Source organism: Dendrobates tinctorius, unplaced genomic scaffold (genome assembly GCF_039654945.1).
Source record: "Dendrobates tinctorius isolate UK_male_01 unplaced genomic scaffold, ASM3965494v1 ptg000140l, whole genome shotgun sequence".
NCBI lineage: Eukaryota > Metazoa > Chordata > Amphibia > Anura > Dendrobatidae > Dendrobates > Dendrobates tinctorius.
The window spans coordinates 9,684,398-9,704,605 of NW_027361808.1; positions in this window are offsets into that span (position 1 = coordinate 9,684,398).

Below are 20,208 nucleotides of genomic sequence, written 5' to 3' on the forward strand. Positions count from 1 at the left end.
TCCATTACTACAAGCTCAAGCAGCAGAAATTGGGGACAATAAAGCTACAGACCAGCGGTGGGTGTAAACGACTCTCCACTGACTGGGATGACCATCATGTTATTTGAATGTCACTCAGCAACAGCAGGATGACATCAAGTGACCTAAAAAAGGAATGGTAAATGGCAGCTGGGGTGAAGTGCATGGCAATAACAGTTAGTAACAGGCTCCTAAAGGCAGGGCTCAAGTCATGTAAAGCTAGAAAAAAGCCTTTCATCAATGAGAAGCAAAGGACAGCCAGACTCAAGTTTGCCAAAGACCATAAGGATTTGACCATAGAGGACTGGAGTAAGGTAATCTTCTCTGATGAGTCTAATTTTCAGCTTTGCCCAACACCTGGTCATCTAATGGCTAGACGGAGACCTGGAGAGGTGTACAAGCAACAGTGTCTTGCAACCACTGTGAAATTTGGTGGAGGATCGGTGATGATCAGGGGATGCTTCAGCAAGGCTGGAATTGGGCAGGTTAATTTTTGCAAAGGACGTACAGTATGAATCAGCCACATACAAGGTTATCCTGGAAATACAGTTGATTCCTTCTGCTCAGGCAATGCTCCCCAACTCTGAGGACTGTTTTTTCCAGCAGGACAATGCACCATGCCACACAGCTAGAACAATCAATGTGTGTATGAAGGACCACCACACCAAATCCCTCGTCATGGCCAGCCCAATCTCCAGACCTGAACCCTATTGAAAACCTCTGGAATGTAATCAAGAGGAAGATGGATAGTCACAAGCCATCAAACAAAGAAGAACTGCTTAAATTTTTCTACCAGGAGTGGCATTAGATCACCCAAAAGCAGAGTGAAAGACTGGTGGAAAGCATGTCAAGACGCATGTATCAGGATCCTGAGAACGCCGGCGTACAGCCTCCGCTGAGCAGGGACTCACCCACACTGTAGGGACCCCTGGGGATCAGGACAGCCAGAACGTATAGGTGCACAGGACCTGAGTGATGAAGTTTAGCAAGCCGGCACGGGACCTACGGTCACGTGACAGCAAGGGGGCGGGGCTTAGCGTCCTGCTTTCAGAGAAGACAGAAAACTCAGAGTCAGGCAAAACGGAGTTCATACACAGTACGGACAGCGAGGTACAGGAGGGATAAACAGACGGGAGGTCAGACAAAGCCAAAGGTCATACACAAGAGGGCGATGTGGTACCAAGGGGACGAGCTGAGAGAAGTCGGGTCACAAGCAGAGAGTCATACACGAGAGGTAGCGCAGTACAAGAGGGACAGGCAGAACTCGTAACAGGGACAGAACCGGATCAAAACCAAACAAGCACGCTAGATATCAGGCACAAGGCACACGTACGCACAAGATCAACTAACTCATCCGAGGGCAGGAGTATAACTGACACCGGACCTAGGTCCAGTGAGCATTAAATAGCCGCCCTCTGCCAGGGAGAGGCGGAACAATTAACCCCCAGTCAGACCAGGACGGGCCAAAGCGAAACCCCTTCCTGGATCATGACAGCATGAAAGCTGTGATTAAAAATCATGGTTATTCCACAAAATATTGATTTCTGAACTCTTCCTGAGTTAAAACACCAGTATTGTTGATTCTAAATTATTATGAACTTGTTTTCTTAGCGTTATTTGAGGTCTGCAAGCACTGCTTTTTTTGTTATTTCGAACATTTCTCATTTTCTGAAAATAAATACAAAATTTAGTGCTTGGAAATTTGAAGACGTCATTAGTTTATAGAATAAAAGAGCAATTTACATTTTACTCAAAAATATACCTATTGTGGCAGGGCTAAGGGTCGTGTAATTGATGGGAGATATGTGTCTTATAAATGGCTTATCTCCATAATGTAAGGCATAAGTAAAGCATACCAGATATTGTTATTGTTTTTGTTTGAAGGACTGGTGGTGAGGACACAGTCATGTGACCAGTCAGCTGCTGGGAACGTGGGTGTGGCTACAGCCTTATAATGTGACCTGCTCCTGAACCAGGGAGCTGTATGTGGGGAGGACTACACCTCCCAGCATGTGCTGAGACTCGCGGTCTGAGTCTGCAACCACGAACGTTTATGTTTTGTTTGCCTAAGCTAGAGGCTATTTTTGGTGACACGCTGTTTTATGGTTTATGACAGAAATAAACCTCATGAACTTTGGAAGAACCGGTCTCCTGATTGTCTCCCGCTGCACTTTAGTGAGTCACATCCCTACAATTGGTGGTACACGTGCGGGCAGCGGTCCCAGCAGAGACTTGAGACAGTTGCTGCATGTCCTGGGTGAAGTTTGCAGCGAGGCAACAAGCACTGCCGGGAATCATGGAGGACCTGCTGAAACACCTGGTCCAGTCCCAGGCACTGCAGCAGGAAACCAACAAGCTGTTGTTACAGCAGATCCAGCAAGGCCAGCAGGAGCAGCGGCAGCAGAGCCAGCAGGAACAACGGCAGCAGATGCAGCTTCTAGCAACCGCCATCCGGGAGGGCAGGACGAGCGCCCCAACCCCAGGTCGGGCTGATGCCACCGACGTCGAGAAGGCGGTAAGACGCGCATTACAAAAAATGACCCCTGAGGATGATGTTGAGACCTTCCTGACGGTGTTTGAAAGGGTGGCTGAGAGGGAAAAACTTCAGCCAGAGCGGTGAGCGGAGGTACTGGCCCCATACCTAACGGGGGAGCCCCAGAAGGCTTACTTTGACCTGACGGTACAAGATGCCAGAGAGTATCCCAAATTAAAAGCGGAAATTCTCGCCCGCTTGGGGGTAACAATGACTACCAGGGCACAGAGAGTTCATCGTTGGGTCTATCACCGGGACAAACCCCCGCGCTCCCAAATGTTTGACCTGTTGCACCTGGTCCAGAAATGGCTGCAGCCAGAGTTGGCTTCCCCTGCACAGATGGTAGAGCGAGTTGTGATGGATCGGTTTGTGCATTCTCTGCCGAGACCTCTACAGACTTGGGTTGCCCAGGGTGATCCCCAAAATGCTGATGAACTGGTTGGGCTGGTCAAGAGATACCAGGGGATGGAAGGTTCCTTGGGGAAGCAGCCCATTCCGTATTGGGGGTCCCAGCAGGGGGCGGAGTCACAAAAAGGGGTGGTGCGTCCAAGGTCAAAAGGGGCGGGGGAGGCGGTGTCCAAGGTCCCCTCGGGTGTTATTTGCTGGAAGTGTCATGGGCCAGGACATATAGCGGCCCGTTGTCCCCAGACCACCAAGCAGATGGACTGCAGCATGGGACGCCATAGTTCATACTACACATATCCAGCTTGCAGTGTGAACTCGCTACCTAACAAGGGGCCACAAGCGTGTCCCGTGAAGGTGAACGGTCGAGCAGTAATGGTGCTTCTGGACTCCGGGAGCTTGGTGACCCTTGTGAGGGCCAGTTTTCCTCTAAACATACTCCCGGGTAAAAAGATTGGTGTTCGGTGCATACATGGCGATGCAAAGGACTACCCTATGACTAGGGTGAAGATTGAAATGGCGCATGGCACCGAGTCGCATGAAGTTGGCGTTGTTCGAGACTTGTTGCATACCATAATTATTGGCCGGGATTTCTGTCTGTGTTGGGATCTGTGGGGGATGGGTTCTGAGTGTGCTAGCAAGAGCAGGGAACCAATCCACCCCTACTGAGGTATCGCCACCACCAGAGGCAGACGAGTTTCCTTTATGTGTCCTTGTTGGGGATGAAGAGGAAGGGTCCCCTGTACCTGACATCCCAGAGTTAGGGGTGGCTGGGGAGAATTTTGGGACTGCCCAACATAGGGACCCCACACTAAGGGAAGCCTTTAACAATGTCACCGTCATTAATGGGGTTGCACAAGAGCCAGGAGCAGACACAAGGTTTCCCCATTTTATGTTGAGTGGGGAATTGTTGTACCGGGTCACGAAAATAAGGGAGGAGGTGGCAGAGCAGTTAATAGTATCAGGCCCCTATAGACGAAAAGTGTTGGACATGGCCCATTCACACATCTTGGGGGGACACCTGGGGGTGGAAAAAACCCAGGAACGGATTGTACAGAGGTTCTATTGACCTGGGTGTCACCGGGAAATAGTAAACTATTGCAGGTCCTGCCCGACATGTCAGTTAACTGCCCCCACATCTCATTTTCGGAACCCTCTTGTGCCACTGCCCATTATTGAGGTGCCATTTGAGAGAATTGCCATGGACTTGGTCGGTCCCTTAGTTAAATCAGCTCGGGGCCATCAGTATATATTAGTCATCCTGGACAATGCCACACGCTATCCTGAGGCCATTCCCCTGAGAAACTCCTCCGCGAAGAGTATAGCCCGTGAGCTGGTCCATGTGTTTTCCCGGACGGGTTTGCCGAAGGAGATCCTGGCCGACCAGGGGACACCTTTTATGAGCAAAGTGATGAGAGAATTGTGCAGAGTCTTGCAAATTTCCCAATTGAGGACTTCAGTGTACCATCCACAGTCAGATGGCCTTGTTGAGAGGTTTAACAAGACCCTGAAGAGCATGCTGAGAAAAGTCATAGAGGAAGATGGTAGAGACTGGGATTGTCTCTTACCGTATTTACTGTTTTCTATCCGTGAAGTTCCCCAGGCCTCCACAGGGTTCTCCCCCTTCGAGCTTCTGTACGGCCGGCATCCGCGAGGTCTCCTAGATATAGCCAAGGAAACCTGGGAAGCCGAAGTCACGCCCCACAGAAGCGTCATTGAGCATGTGGCACTGATGCAGCAGAGGGTTGCGAAGGTGATGCCCATTGTTAAAGAACATCTCCGCCAGGCACAAGAGGCTCAGGCCAGGGTCTACAACCAGTCAGCCAGAGTGAGGCAGTTCAATCCGGGAGACCGAGTTCTCGTGCTAATCCCGACGGTGGAAAGTAAGTTCTTGGCCAAGTGGCAAGGGCCATATGAGGTGGTGGAGAAGCTGGGAGACGTAAACTACAAGATCCACCAACCCGGAAGACGGAAGCCATACCAGGTTTACCATGTTAACCTTATCAAGCCGTGGCAAGATAGAGAGCCAGCGGTAACTCCGTGCTTGCTGGGCAACCTAGAAGGGGAGGTTGGAGCCGTTACCATAGCGGAGACTCTATCGAAGGCCCAGAAGCAGCAGTGCCGGGAGTTACTCCAGAAAAACCGCGACCTGTTCTCAGAGTTGCCGGGGTGCACGAAGGTGGTGGAGCACGAAATTCTGACCGAGCCACATGTGCGGGTGAACGTGAAACCATATCGTATTCCTGAGGCCCGGCGAGAGGTAATCTCCAAGGAGGTGCAGCGTATGTTGAAGCTCGGGGTCATTGAGGAATCCAAGAGCGGCTGGTCGAGCCCGATTGTCCTGGTCCCAAAACCTGATGGTGAATGGAGGTTCTGCAACGATTACCGGAAGCTGAATGAGGTCTCCAAGTTCGACGCTAATCCCATGCCACACGTTGATGAGCTCATCGAGAGACTTGGACCTGCCAGGTACATAACCACTTTGGATCTGACCAAGGGATATTGGCAGATCCCCATGGCACAGGAAGCCAAGGAGAAGACGGCATTCTCCACACCAGACGGGTGCTTCCAGTATGTCCGGATGCCGTTTGGCCTACAGGGAGATCCAGCAACCTTCCAGAGGGCGATGGATAGAATCCTTGCACCTCATAAGCTATACGCTGCCGCATACCTGGATGATATCGTCATCTTTACCCCGGACTGGGAGACTCACCTGGAAAAGGTCTAAGCAGTGTTTGACGCTCTAAGAGAGGCGGGGTTTACAATAAACCCGAAGAAGTGTGCCTTGGGGAGAGAAGAAGCCAAGTACCTCGGATATGTAGTGGGGCGTGGCGAGATCAAACCCCAAATCAATAAAGTGGAGGCAATTCAAACATGGCTGAGACCGCTGTCAAAGAAGCAAGTTAAAGCCTTCCTGGGGATTGTGGGATATTACAGGAGGTTCATCCCAAACTTCGCCACAATGGCTGCACCTTTAACTGATCTGCTTAAAGGGACAAAGTCAGTGATGGTCAGCTGGTCCGAAGAAGCAGAGTCAGCCTTCCAAGAAATGAAGGGAGCTCTTTGTAAGCAATCCGTTTTGGTGGCCCCAGACTTTAAACGTGAATTTGTCCTCCAGACAGATGCCTCAGATGTCGGGGTAGGAGCTGTCCTTTCCCAAGAGATACGTGGGGAGGAGCATTCTGTTCTCAAACTTGAGTAGGAAGTTGACTTCTTGTGAGAGAAATTACTCAGTTGTAGAGAAGGAGTGTTTGGCCATAAAATGGGCAGTGGACACATTATGGTACTACCTGGTGGGACGGAAGTTTAGGTTAATATCTGACCATGCCCCACTCAGGTGAATGAGGGAAACAAAGGGCAAGAATGCTAGGGTCACCCGCTGGTTCTTAGCCCTACAAGACTTCAGTTTCCATGTAGAGCATAGGGCCGGGAAGCTACATGGGAATGCCGATGCCCTCTCCAGAATCCCTTGCCTGGTAGGTGAAAGTGCCAAGCCCCACGGCTTTAGGCAGAGGGGGGAGGTATGTGGCAGGGCTAAGGGTCGTGTAATTGATGGGAGATATGTGTCTCATAAATGGCTTATCTCCATAATGTAAGGCATAAGTAAAGCATACCAGATATTGTTATTGTTTTTGTTTGAAGGACCTGTGGTGAGGTCACAGTCATGTGACCAGTCAGCTGCTGGGAACGTGGGTGTGGCTACAGCCTTATAATGTGACCTGCTCCTGAACCAGGGAGCTGTATGTGGGGAGGACTACACCTCCCAGCATGTGCTGAGACTCGCGGTCTGAGTCTGCAACCACGAACGTTTATGTTTTGTTTGCCTAAGCTAGAGGCTATTTTTGGTGACACGCTGTTTTATGGTTTATGACAGAAATAAACCTCATGAACTTTGGAAGAACCGGTCTCCTGATTGTCTCCCGCTGCACTTTAGTGAGTCACATCCCTACACTATAAAGAGAAAAATCAGACAAACTGAAAATTTAAGTGGTCTCTTAATATTTGCCAGGGCTATATGTACTCTGGCCTTCTTACCTGCCCAAATAAAGTTTAACAACAGCGACTGAATTTCATCAAGGAGTTTTCTCGGCATGGACAGTGGTATGCAGCTTAGGACATATAGAATTTTGGGTAGGAAAGTCATTTTAATAGTTTGCAGACGTGCCATCCAAGAGATGTCCAGCTTCCCTACTTTACTTGGTTCTGGTCTAAGGGTGTTTAACAGGGAGGCTATATTTCTAGAGTCTAGTTTTTGGGACAGGGATGTAAGTTCTATGCCCAAATATGGAATGTTATCTTTAACCCACGTAAAAGAGAATAACTTTTTGAGTCGATTAAAGTTGGGGGGCAAGAGATTGGGAGTATCATTGATTTTGTCATGTTCAATTTATATAGTGAGATCTTAGCATTGGATAGGATGTGCATCAGGGCTTGAAGGTAGTTAAGCGGATCTGAGCATGAGATTATGACATCGTCGGCATATAGACCTATGGGATGTTCTGATCCTCCTATATTTATTCCTTTTATTGCCGCGCAAGTACAAATTTTCTCTGCTAGTGGCTCTGTAATTGATGTAGATATTGCAGGTGACATGTTAGGCGTCGAATTCCTGACACTGCACAGCAGGAATCCAGAGCCAGACATCCAGCAGTCTCTCATTCTCCTCCGACCGCTCCAGGTGCTGCTCAGAAATCACGGCGAGCCAGGCATTCTGCTCAGACTCGCTCTGACAGCCTGGATGTTGCTGCCACCTCTGGTGCAGTAATGGTAGCGCAACCTGCTCTGCAGGGAACCGCTCCAGAGGCTAAGTCCTCGTGCCGTGCTACTGGGCATGCCCGCAAGGTGTCCTCTCACTGGAGAGCAGGGGTCACATGCTCAAGTCCTGCGTCGGATCTGATTGGTCCTTTCCAGGGTACTGAAAGGTCCCAGAAGCACATGGCTATAAAAAGCCCGAATGGCGGCTCGGCCATGCGCTAGTGTAGACTCAGATTGATATGTGTGTATGGTGATGGATGCATGGACTGGTGACTGACTTATTATGAAACCCCTTCCCTCTGACATTACGGATGGTGACCGTATGTTGGTTTAGTCAGCGCCAGGTTGTGGCAAGCTACACGCCACTGTGCTTACCGCACCTACACTAGCGTCAGTCGGTGTCCGGCTCCTCCGGCACCGACGTTCAGCGGCTATTGGCGATTGCGGCTTCAACGCCACCCGCTGGTTTCCTGTGAGGCTAACAGGGCCAGCGTCTGTCTCTTATTTATGTTCGGCGTCTCTGTGTCTGAACAGAGCCGATCCTAAGCTCTCGGGTGACGTTTACCCGAGCGCTGTACCGCACCTTTAGTGTATCTGCCATTGTCCAGCAGCGGTCTTGTCATCTACCGCACGGTGGACCCCGGGCGGCGAACGCGCCTATTATTTATATCTGGTGCGTTCCGCCGACCCTAACATGACAGTGGGCATCCTTGATGGGTCCTGTTTGAGATGGAGAAGTTATCAGAAATGAACCCAACCACAGAGACTCTTGCTTTACGAGAGGTATACAGAGCCATAATGGCACTTTTGATATAGGCTGAGACCAAATTTGGCATGGACTGCCTCCAGGTATCCCCAATGTACCCGATTAAATACTTTTTTTGTATCTAGTGAAAGAAGCACACTGGGGACCCAGGAAACCTCTGCTATATGCATTACATTTAGAATCCCTAGCCTGCAAGGAGTTTCGAATAAATTTTAATGTCGCAATTAAGAAGTCAGACTGGTCTAAATATTTCTGGTTTATTGGGAGGTTCACCTGGCATGGGTAAAGTTATTATGGTTGCTTCTAAGTACTCAGGGTCAATTTTATCAGATTCCTTCCAAATAAGGAAAAGTCTCCACTAATATGTGTGAGAGTGAGAGTATTAAGTAATTTGTAGTAATAATTTGGGAGACTATCTGGACACGGGGCAGATTGCAATTTTGAAGCTTTAATTGCGGTGACAATTTCACTAAGTTGGAAAGGAGCATTAAGTGATTCTAATTGGGAGTCAGTAACCGTAGGGAGGTGAACCGAGTTCATGAAATCACTAATTTGTTGGGAGGATGGACGATGGAGAATTAGGGTCTAGGTGTAAATTATATAGGAGAGAGTAGTATTCCGCAAAGCAGTTGGCGATCTTATTGGGGGTCACAAATCTTTGTGCCTCTTGAATCGATTAAGTGTTCTATTCTACTTTTAGCTGTTTTTTTCTATTCTGCATGCTAGTAAAGCACCTGCTCGGTTGCCTAGTGCATAGAAATTTGCTTTAATTCACTTTAGGTTTTTCATGTTTAAACAATAATAGTTTTCTAAGCTCATTCCTGGCCTCCAAAAGTTTATTTCCTATTATGAGATGTCTATTCTCTTTTTGTTAACTTTTAAGTTAGCTATTTGCACCAGAAGGGTTTTTACATTTTCTTCTCTGATCCTTTTCTCCCTAGATGATGATTTTATGCATATCCCTCTCATATATGCTTTGTGGGCAGACCAAAGAGTTTCATTCGAAACTGCTCCATTATCGTTGATGTCAAAAAAATTGTGTAGCTTCCCTAGTTAAATGTTCTCTGTTTTTTTTGGGATTTTAATAGGAATGTATTTAGCCTCCAAGACAATGATGGCGTTTGATTCCCTTATTCCAGTATTTCCAGTTCTATTGGGGAGTGGTCTGACTACGTAAAGGAACCGATTTTAGAATTTTTACAGATAGCTAGAGCTCTCTAGTAGTAGTCAATTCTCGAAAGGGATTAATGTCTAGGAGAGAAATAGGAGTAATCTCTCTCACTAGCATGGTGGTACTACCATATATCGTGTAGCCCTTCCTCAGCTATAAGGGATTTAAGTTCTTCTCTATGCGATGTACGGTCCGAGTCAGTATCTAGAGTTGCCGATATTGGGATGTTAAAATCCCTGCAAATGATTAAAGGACCCATTACCATCGGTTGGATCTTTTTCAGTACTTTACTAAAGAATCTCTTGGGGGAAGTGTTGGGACTATATAACGTGGCGAGAGTGTATTTTGTGCCAAATATTAAGCAACAGAGAATTAGAAATCTACCTTTTCGCTCTACGAATTTCAAGTCCACCGTGAATACCACATTGTGTCTAACTAGAATGGCCACCCCTGTGGATTTGCCTGGTGCATTTGCTTGGAAAACTAATGGGTAATCCTGAATGGCTAGCCTATGGGCATCTTTTGGAGATAAGTTGGTCTCCTGTAGACATATTATGTTGAATCTATTTTTATTGAAAAAACAAATAGACAAAGGTACCATACAAGACATCAAACATTATACACCAAGCCGTATAAAATCGCAGTATAGTCAGTCTCGTATAAAGTTGAAACATCTTCTGAATCGAAGGCTCGTAATGTCTCGGTGGGAAAAATATTGGTGTATATTCATATACACTACCATGTACAAGAAACAAACCAAGTAATTGGCACTATAGGTTAGTAAGCTCAGCTAAATAATCATTCGTTGTACATTATTTACTTATGTGCAATGGAACAGGTTGGAGAAATGTCATTCCTCCCCAAGTATCCTCTGATACATTAGCAGTGTATATGGTCAAACGCAAGAAAACAATAATTGCAAACATATGTAGCAACATCTTTACGTGTATCAGCAGAGGTGTATTTCAGAAGAAGAAGAAAAAAAAGGAGACCAGAGGGGGGGAGAACACGAAGGAGGTAGGGTGGGGCGATTAGAGGTAATAGTTTCCAACCACATGTCTGAAACCTATGAGAGAGTAGGAACAACAAAAAGGAGGAAAGAGAAGAAAAAAAAAGGGGGGGGGAGGGGAGGGGGAGAAAGCGGACACCAGAGCTCCAAGTCGATCTCTAAGAAGCCTCCTCAACCAATTGAGATAGTTCGGTAGTTTCCTTGAACAAGATCCAAGGTTGCCACACACGGATCAAACGGATGTTGTCCCCTTCCATTTCAGCTATCAATTCTTCCATACGGAAGATGTCTGCAAATTCCGACACCCATTCCGCCATAGTTGGCGGTGCCACCGTGCGCCAGTGTCAAGGAATTACCATGCGTGCCGCAGTGATACAAAATCGGAGAGGGCTCAGTTTCTGAGTGGATATCGGACCCAGAAGGATCGAAAGGATGGCAATTTGCGGGGAGGGGGGAACATACTCTCCAGAAATTCTATGATAAGCCAAGAACACCTTCTTCCAGAAGGGTCGTATAGCGGGGCACTGCCACCATATATGGAATAGTGTGCCTCTTTGGGCTCCACACCGCCAGCAGCTGTCGTCCACCGACGGGAAAATAGACTTTAGTCTGACTGGGGATAGGTACCATCTGGTCAGTATCTTAAAATTTTTCTCCTGTGCGCCCCCAGCCGGGAACATTTTGTGTGTGAAAAGGTAGGCTTTGTCAAGGTCCTCAGCAGAAAATTTATATCCCATCTCCTCTTCCCATGCTCGGATGTAACTCGGTATCGCATCCGAGTCCCCAGCGTGGAATTACTTGTATAAAAGGGAAATCAGATGAGAGGGAGGGTCCTGCTGTTGTAGTAAATTTTCCAGTCGTGTCATGGGGGGGCGAGAAGTGCGGTCAACCAAGTGTCCCCGGATAACCGCCCTCAATTGATTGTATTCCATCCAGGAGAGTGCCCTAGTGGGAAACTGTTCCCGTAAGGTTTCCAAAGATGTAATATCCCCTCCCACCAGAAACTGTCACAGGCGTAAGTCAGAACTAATATGCCAACCTAAAAATTGGTCTCTGTGACAACCAGGAGGAAAATCCTGGTTACCAAAGATTGGTGTCAATGGGTTCAGGGTACTGATCAATTTCTTTTTAATTTTAAATCGGTTCCATAGCTGTAGAGCTTCTCGTGCCAAAAAGCTTGTGGATCCCTCAGAGTTGTCTGCAGCAAAGTCATAGCGTCGGATCCATGGAAGGTGCCACAGAGGAATATTAAAGGATGTCTTTTCTAGTTGAACCCAATGTTTGGAACGGTGGCCGAATTGCCAGTCGAATAGACGTGCAAGTATGGAGACCCGATGGTAAAGTTCTAGGTCAGGGAGGCCCGCACCACCTCTGGACTTCGGGGTAGTCAGGATAGTGTATTTTAGACGGGGCTTAGAGGTCTGCCAAATAAAACGGGTCAGTGCAGATCTGATGGTCTGGAAGAATGCCTTCGGTGGTATAATCGGAACCGCCTGGAATAGGTATAAAAACCTGGGAAGAACATCCATCTTAAATGAGTTCATCCTGCCAAACCACGAGATATTCTTTCATCCATACTCTCTCAAACGTTTCAGGGTCGATTCTAAGAGGGGGAAATAGTTTAGTTTGTAAAGGTCAGTCATGTCGGTAGGAATTTGAATACCCAAATATTGAATGGCTCCGGATTTCCACCGAAAGGGGAAATTCCCCATAGTCCTCACAAGCTCTACCTGTCCCAGGGATATGTTAAGGGCTTTGGTTTTCTGAAAATTAATTTTAAAATTGCTGACTGCACTATATTTTTGAAACTCCGCCATCAACGACAGGAGGGTAATGTGCGCCTGGGATACGTACAGCAGTAGGTCATCAGCGTAAAGAGAGACCTTATAATGAGCGCGGTCCACCATAGACCATGCACACTGGGATTCTAATTGCCACCGCCAAATGTTCCATTACTACCGTGTATAAAAGGGGCGACAGAGGGCAGCCCTGTCGTGTGCCGTTCCCAATGGTTATAGAATCTGACATTGCCCCATTGACTCTAACCCTCGCCGAAGGACCGGAATATAGAGCTGCAACCCAATGTAGGAAACGGTTCCCCAGGCCCATCTGTTGTAAGGCCAAAAACATGAAGCCCCAGTGTACACGGTCAAAGTCCTTCTCCGTGTCAATCGACAGCAAAGCCAGTGGCTTGTGTTTTAATTTAGCATGTGCAGTCAAAATGAGGGTCTTGCCTTTGCCATCTCTTGCTTCTCTCCCCTGCACAAACCCCTCCTGGTCCGAATGTACAACTAAAGGAAGGAGGGGTGCCAGTCGGTTAACTAAAATTTTTGCGTAAAGTTTTACGTCAACGTTAATGAGGGATATTGGGCTATAATTAGTCACCACTTGGGGTCTTTCCCTGGCTTCGGTATTACTGTAATAAAAGCCTCTAAGGATTGTGGGACAAACGGGGAGTCGCTCAAGATGGAGTTAAAGACCAACGTCATAATGGGATTAAGTTGCTCTCGAAACATCTTGTAGAAATGAGGGGAGAAGCCGTCCGGTCCCGGACTTTTACCAGCTGGGGTGTTCTGAATGACTTCGTCAATCTCTTCAGTCGTAAAATCAGTGTCCAATGGTGTCGTTAAGTCTGTGGCCAATGTCGGGAGGGCAGTATCATGTATATAAGGTTCTATTTGTGGTTCGGGGTCCAGGGGCGATTGAGGGGGGCCATCTCCGTTAATATTGTACAATTTATGATAAAAACGTCGCATTATGTCAAGGATTTCCATTGGGTTCGACGTCGTCTGACCACAGTGTCGCTGGAGAGATGGGATGTATGTGGTCTGACAGGATGGGGGCAGAAATCTAGGTATCAGACGTCCACATTTATTAGCATGGCTGTATAATATACTCTTAAAGCGATTTCTATGATGACGGGACTTCTCGTTTAGCAGGGACTTCAGGTCATCTCTACATTTGATCAGGTCAGTCTGCGTCCCCGTCCCCAGACCCGGCTTATGTCTTTCCTCCAGGGTTAGTATTTTTTCCGTGAGGTCCATAATTTCCCTATTTTTCATTTGTTTCAGGCGGGAGCAATGTTTAATAAGTACCCCTCTAAGGATGCATATAAGGGTTTCCCATTTGATAGGCATAGCGGTGGTGTCGTGTGCGTGATCTTGTAAGAATGCTGCTATGGTGGTCTTAACGTCGGCCATGCAAGTAGGGTCTTTTAAAAGATTATCATTCAATCTCCACGTCCACTGGCGCGTCCCTGAGTCAGGAGGACTGATGTCCAGAAAGACTGGTGCATGATCCGACCATAGGAAACTTCCAATGGACGGTTTCGGGTCCCAGGCCAATGCGCAATGACTAAGGAGAAATAAATCTATTCTGCCATATGAGTTATGTGGCGTGGAGAAGAATGTATAATATTTCCCGTTGGGGTTAAGAAGCCTCCAGACATCAGTAAGACGTAGGTCATGAAGGTCTCTTTTGAAAGAGGACAGCTGACGAAAAGAGAGGTAGGATTTTGCTGCCGTGGAATCCATCATTGGGTTAAGAGTCAGGTTAAAGTCTCCCCCAAGTATAGCAACCCCTTCACCGAAATCAGCCACTGTCTTCAGGAAAGACCTAGTAGCTTGAATTTGGTCCCGGCTGGGGGCGTACCAACCCACTATTATATGTTGTTGAAAAAAATCTGGATTTTCAAGATCACGTATCTGCCCTCAGTGTCAATTAGCGTGTCCAGTATGGTATGTTGGAGGGATTTGTGGAGTGACACACCTCGGGATCGTGAGTCCGGATTGGCACTATGGAACCAGGTCGTGTAATAGCGATCAGGTATATTAGGGACATGTCCACTTTTAAAGTGGGTCTCCTGTAGGATCAATATGTTTACTCTTTTCTTGTGCATACCATATAGGATATGCGACTGTTTCTGCGGTACATTAAAGCCTCTAACGTTCAATGAGCCCAATGTGATCTTTTGTGTGGCAGTCTTACCAGGCATTGTGTTTGTAGTCCGGAATTGAGAAAGTCAGGCTTTGTTCAAAAGGATGGATCGGCTTCGGAAGGGGGGAAAAAGAAGAGGTAGGAATAGAAAAGGAGAATCAAATGATGGTAAGAGCTGATTTGAGCTTCAGTTCTGTATTACTTTGTAGAAATGATCCCCAATCCCCGTCCCCCACCCAAATAGATGAAAGCCCACTCCAAACTAAAAAAAAACTGAGTAATCAATCAGCGTCTCCCTCTCCTAGATGTATGCGCCCATGTCCATTGGGCCGTCTTCCGGGTCGGCGCTGCCGTTGAGGAGCCTGACCCCTGCGAGGGTCATCCATTCTGTAGAATGATGGTAAGGGTGGACAATCAGGGATGTCCACCTCTGGTATATCCAGGGCGGCCGAAAATGCAGGGATTCCGCTAGGGTGGCTCAAGCGATGCACTCTGCCCCTCTTCTGAACCCGGAGGCAAAACGGAAACCCCCAGGTGTAGAGAAGGTCGTGCTGTCACAACTCATCAAAGAGGGGGTGAAGAGCTCTGCGTCTCTGCAAAATCCATCTGGACAGATCTGGTAGAAGCTGTATGCGGGTGTCCAAGTGGTTTATGGGTCTTGCTCTCCTGGCTGCCCCCATGACAGCATTTTTAAATTGGTATTTATGGACCCGGCAAATCACATCTCTCGGTGGGTCCTGTTCACTAGGATGCGGGCCCAGAGCCCTATGGGCACGGTCTAGCTCCAGTGGAGTGTCTTGGGGCCTGTCTAATACCGAATTGAAGATGCCTCTCAAAGTGGTATTTAACTCCTGAGGAGGTATAGATTCGGGTAATCCCCGTATTCTTATGTTGTTCCTGCATCCCCTGTTTTCAGAATCATCCAGCATCTCTGCTAGAGCCTGTAGCCGTCTAGCCTGAGCGGCCACGGCAGCCTCCTGAGCCTCCATTCTTTCACTCACGGAGGTCAGAAGCTGATCATGGGATTCAACTTTCTCTCTGCATTGTTGGATGTCACCCTTAAGTATGGAAAGTTCAGCTTTATAGGAAGATTCCAAGAGAACAATGTATTGTTCCATGTCCTGTTTCGTCAGGATGTCTTTTATTTTATTATATAGTAAAGTGAAATCGGCTCCCATGGGAGCTGCAGATTGTCCCGTAAAAGAGAGGGGTAGATGGCCCGTACTGTGGTGTCAGGGATGCAGCTAATTGGTGGGTAGGTGGAGGAGCTTTAACAGATGGCAGTCCAGCCTGATGGGCAAATGACATGGTGTAGTTTGACTGCCCACTCATCGCAGGGTCTGCTTCCCCCTGTACTGTAGCACCATCGGTGGTGATAAGATTGGCGTTAAGGGGGGTAAAGATGCCTCTCTGAGAGTATGGCATGGAGAGCTCCGGAGAAATCTCCTCTGGACCCTCACATGCTTCGCTGGTGCGGGGCTGTACTGGTTTGTCCGTGAGGTCTCCCTGTGAGAGACGGGCCTCCAGGGGCTCAGTGGTTTTATTATGGGGAGAGCGCCCTGTCTCCTGCGGGGCCTTCGAGTTCACCCCGTCAGATCCCCGAGGGGTCCCCCTGCGGTCCTCCTTCCCCTCAGACTGCGCCTCCACCTCCTGTACCTTGCCTCCCTTTGACGGCGGAACCGGCTGCACTTTGCGCGCCGCATCCATCAAGGTGCCTGCGGCCTTCTTCCTCCCCGCTCCTGTGAAGTAGCGGGAAATGTTATAGGGAGCCTTTTCGGATGCCGCGGGGCCGGTGGACGTGCTCCCTCTGCTTCTTCTGGTGGACATCGGGGTAGAAGACGTCTGAGAAAGTCTCTGATCAGATGGGTTACCGGTATAGGAGCGGGAGCTCTCCAGAACACGTCCTCACTCCTCGTCGGCCATGCCACGCCCTCTCCTGTAGACATATTATGTCACATTTTGAGGAAGACAATTCCTCCCACAGTAATAACCTCTTAAAGGACGAGTTTAAACCTCTGACTTTCAGAAAGACAATCTTAAGACTCATGACGGTAAGATTTGTACCTCATCACCTTTCCATATGTAGACACCACATGCATGTATATTTGTTTGACCAATGACATGGGAGGGGTAAGGGTTAAACTTTCAACAACTGTATAAAAACATAAACAAGCATATGCAAAACTTGTAACTGTGTGCGATTCGTGCATCGCACACTGGTAGCGGTCTGCGAAGATTCATGCTACCTGGGGGGTGTTAGGCATAATATCTGCACCCACAAACTTAAGAGAATTGGAATTCTCCCAAGTATAATATTACAAGGAACTATTAAAATGACTGACCCTTGGAGTTCCCCTGACCGCTTGGTTTGTCACCTCTGCGCCCGTAGAATGCATCCTGCCGTCTACGCCAAGTGTAAGGTATCAAGCAGGAATGCAGGATGCAGTGACGGGATGCAGGCAGAGCAAGGGATTACAGGTTTATTTACAGGGGAATACTCCACACAGGGAGGTAAAGGGTTAAACAGCATGAATGGAAACGGATGTAGAGAGACAAGGGGTTATACAGGGGAGACAAACAGTACAGTAAATCAAAGGATATTCTTAAAGGTGAAGAAAAGTGATGAGCGAGCACTAAAATGCTCGGGTGCTCGTTGTTCGGGTCGAGCAAATTGTAATACTCGGGTACTCGGACAGAACAATGAGCCCAATGTAAGTCTATGGGAGACCCGAACAATTTTGCCACGATCCCCCCCGGGGGTCCTTTTAAGGTCTAGAAACGTCTGAAAATGATGGAAACACTGGTCAAATGACACGGGGACATTATGGGGATCGCCCCTGGAAGCATTCCTGACTCCTAGTTCACAGCTTTAAACAATTTTTTCCGAGATTCATGCCATTTTTCCCAGTGCAACAAAAACACACCAAAATGAAACCAAAACAGATTTTGCTGGGAAATATGTTAAGGTACATTCTTTTGCAGGTTAATGACTTGCCTGGAAGGCAAAATAATTAACCCCAGACCGATATGTTCCTCCCCCACTTGGGCTTAGTTCAGACGCAGCGTTTTTGAAGCATTTTTCAACTTTAACTTTGCTTTAATTCACTACAAATGCATTGGGAAATGTCATTGTAACATTTAACAACCCTAGCTGGCCATGTGGTGTGTGACACATAAGCAGACCCTTCTTGTTTCATTTATGAAGGAGGAACTCTTAAAGTCACAGAGCCTATTTTTACTGGTGCATAAGGCGGCATTAACCTTCTTAAAGGGCCATTATTAAACAGTGGGTCTCCTAAACTGTTGTAGCCTATGCAGTGAGTGGATGGGCTGCCAAGAATTACGACGCACCCCAATACCCCTTTCATTAGGTGTCCAGGAGGGCCACCATAAAAAAGGTAGCATTGAATTCAAGGCCTGCCCTGCTACCAATTCATATGCACCCCATTGCACTTTGGAACCCACATACTGGATGAGCCCAGGAAAATCCACTTCACCATATTCATTTGGTGCTCCCTTACTCTTTGTTTTACACATTGACAGCAATGTCTGCCCTACTGCATTGTCATATGCACCCCATTACACCTTGGAACCCACATACTGGATGGGCCAAGGAAAATCCATGTCACCATATTCCTTGTGTACTCCCGTACTCTTTTTTTAAACATTGGCAGCAATGTCTGCCCTGCTGCATAGTCATATGCACCCCATTACACCTTGGAACCCACATACTGGATGGGCCCAAGAAAATCCTCTTCACCATATTCATTTTGAACTCCCGTACTCTGTTTTTCTCATTGGCAGCAAGACCAGCCTTGCTGCATAGTCATATTGCACCCTATTACACCTTGGTACCAATATACTGTATGGACCATGAAAGTCCACTTCACAATATTTATTTGGTACATCCAGAAGTCACCAATGATAGACATAAAAGGTCAAAGTTAATCTACCCAAGTGATGAATAATGGGGCTTCGGTACAGGATTTTCAACATATCAAAGTAAATGGCATTTGCACGGCAAAAAAAATAATTACACCTCCATGCAAAATGTTCATTTTCTGAACAGAAACACTTGAAGATCTTTTTTTTTTCAAATGTTAGTGTATCAGATAAAGAAAATAAATGTGGCTTCACTGAAATCATCTTCTGATGGCAAAGAAAAGCATTCAGTGAACTGTGAAACTCTACGCAAAAATCGTACATTGCAAGATGGTGGACGTTACACAAGGCATGGTTCCAAAAGATTATTTTCAAATGTCAGAAAAGTGCGTTTTTCCCCTACCTAATCCATTTCTCAATGTTCAAATATAAAAAATCACATAAAAAATTACAGGGTTAAGGAGAACTGACTGCAAGGAAAAAAAATGAAAGAATCAGCATCTCTTCAACCAAAACTTGCTAATACTTCAGAGTCGTGACTGATAAAAATGTCACTAATTAGTCCAAAACCGAGTGAAACAGATTACTTTAAATCCTTGCAAGACTATAAAGTTTACTAATGTGACACAAAATCGTCTTCAGTATGTTTTCAGTTAAGCTTTTGAGGATAACCAACAATGCAGTCTGAATGATGTGATTGGAGACAGGAGAAAAAAAAAAAGGAGTGTACCATGAAACCTCAAGCTGTCAAACCCTTTCTTGGTTTTCAAATGGTAATGGAATCCTGACAATATGTTGAGAGCAGGATGCAATACATGGAAGGACAATCAACTTTTCGTAATTTTAATGGTATGATGGTTCCCTCTTTGCAGAATTATTTAATGGATAATTTGGCTATTTTATTTGCCAAGCTTTTAACACTAAGGTTCAGATACGGCTTTAAAGATGTCTAATACTTGCAAAATAGTGCTTTTTTATTTCAAGGTACAAAATAAAAGGAATAGTGTGATTGAATAGTATGAGTGCGTACATTTTTGTATATTTTAATATACAAAGGTTAATTAAGAACATATAGGGATTAAATACATCTAATGATTAACCCCTTCACTCTCGGAGCTTTTTTCGATTTTTCGTTTTCGTTTTTCGCTCCCCTTCTTTCCAGAGCCATAACTTTTTTATTTTTCCATCAATATGGCCATGTGAGGACTTATTTTTTGCGGGACGAGTTGTAATTTTAAATGACACCATTGGTTTTACCATGTCGTGTACTCAAAAATGGGAAAAAAATTCCAAGTGCGGTGAAATTGCAAAAAAAGTGCAATTCCATACTGGTTTTTTGCTTGGCTTTTTTGCTAGGTTCACTATTTGCTAAATCTAACCTGCCATTATGATTCTCCAGGTCATTACGAGTTCATAGACACCAAACATGTCTATGCTCTCTTTTATCTAAGTGGTGAAAAAAATTCCAAAGTTTGCTAAAAAGAAAAAAAAAAATTCACAATTTTCTGAGACCCGTAGCGTCTCCATTTTTCGTGATCTGGGGTCGGGTGAGAGCTTATTTTTTGCAGGCCGGGCTGACGTTTTTAATGATTCCACTTTTGTGCAGATGCGGTCTTTTGATCGCCCGTTATTGCATTTTAATGCAATGTCAAGGCGACCAAAAAGAGTAATTCTGGCGTTTTGCATTTTTTTCCCTCTACGCTGTTTAGCGATCGGGTTAATGCTTTTTTTATTGA